Source organism: Chiloscyllium plagiosum, unplaced genomic scaffold, assembly GCF_004010195.1.
Source record: "Chiloscyllium plagiosum isolate BGI_BamShark_2017 unplaced genomic scaffold, ASM401019v2 scaf_86849, whole genome shotgun sequence".
Lineage (NCBI taxonomy): Eukaryota > Metazoa > Chordata > Chondrichthyes > Orectolobiformes > Hemiscylliidae > Chiloscyllium > Chiloscyllium plagiosum.
The window spans coordinates 1-1,325 of NW_025147580.1; the positions used below are offsets into that span (position 1 = coordinate 1).

General features: G+C 40.5%; 1 long non-coding RNA gene across 1 annotated transcript; it reads left to right on the plus strand.

Annotated features, from left to right (window-relative positions):
- The first annotated feature begins 10 nt into the window (after positions 1-10).
- Positions 11-475, plus strand: LOC122545041. The gene is made up of 2 exons (XR_006310487.1): positions 11-143; positions 278-475. It is a non-coding gene; the product is annotated as an uncharacterized LOC122545041 (long non-coding RNA).
- The last annotated feature ends 850 nt before the right edge of the window (positions 476-1,325 follow it).

Genomic DNA, 1,325 nt, shown 5'->3' on the forward strand with positions numbered 1-1,325 from the left:
GCTTTATATTCATCGATTCAATAGATCGCACTTGGATTGAAGACTATGAGGATGATAACAGCAACATTTGGACAACTGCTTCCACGTCCATCACCTTGTTCTTCCAGAGTATTTTCTACAGCGCTGCCGTCACTCTGGTGAAGGTGAGAATAATCACATCTTTCTCACGCCAAGCAGCGCAATATGTTTTGTGAAATAGTGTGCCATTGAATAAATATTAAATCTGAAAGTTCCTGATCATAAATATCTGCGTCATTGCTTTCTCTATCTTTTCCAGGTTAAGTGAATGAGTTGTGGACCACTTTGATTTTCCTGATCTGCTTATCAAGGTCTCTGAATTCCCAATCTCCAATCTGTCCTGTTGCTGACTCTAACAGTGAGATTACTTCAGTTTATCAGCGTGTAACTGAGACAATTATTGATGGTTTTTCCTTTTTACTTTGATATCTTTGAGATGGTTGTGGTTGGAAGAATTTGTAGCTTCCCAGTTGTTTGAAGCCCGTTTGTTTTGTTTTTATTTGTTCCTTACTCAGAATGGTTGCCTACCCTTTCTGATGAGCCTTTGTATTCCCTTTCTTGTGTCTGTTACTGATGTACAGAAAATTCCCAGCTCACAGCGCATGTGTTCTCGTCTCAAAGTGGCATCCAGCCATTATATTCACTTCTGTTAGCTTTTACATCAACTTTTTGGATAAAAATGCATTCTGAAATTGTTAATAAATCTCGAATGAATATGCACTAACCTTGAGTTTGCTTAATTCTTTATTCAAGGCCAGTCAGTAATAATACATTTTCCCACATCCTACTCCTTTCCCAGCCAAATACTTTCACTTGTTCTGTTTGGTTGTGTTTCATCCAGTCATTTAGTTTAATTCTGCGCTACCATGCAGCACACTAATGTAAATGTGCCTTTCACACGATATGCCTGATGGAACACTCCAGAGGCAGAATTTTTAGAGAACATTTCCGCTTATGCACCAAGGGTCACGGCCTCGGGTCACCTAATGATAATGTTAAAGGCTCCATCAGAAGCCGAAAAAGGCAGACAACGGAGTTTGAAAGTTTACTCTACACTGTCTAAACTAAAAGTACTCCCAATGTCAGGGCAGCCTGGGTTAGTAATGCAGAAATCGCCACCTAAAGCGCCCAACGAAACATTCATCAGCCAAAAATGTCAACGTTCAGTCAGGTATTCAGACAACAACACGTGCACAATCCAAGGGCGAATTCTCAGAACTGGAGTTTTTCTCACACATAAATCTCATGGAGCACAATTCCTGGGATCTACTTGGCACACCACACCTGTCAAATCCCAGGGAATGAGA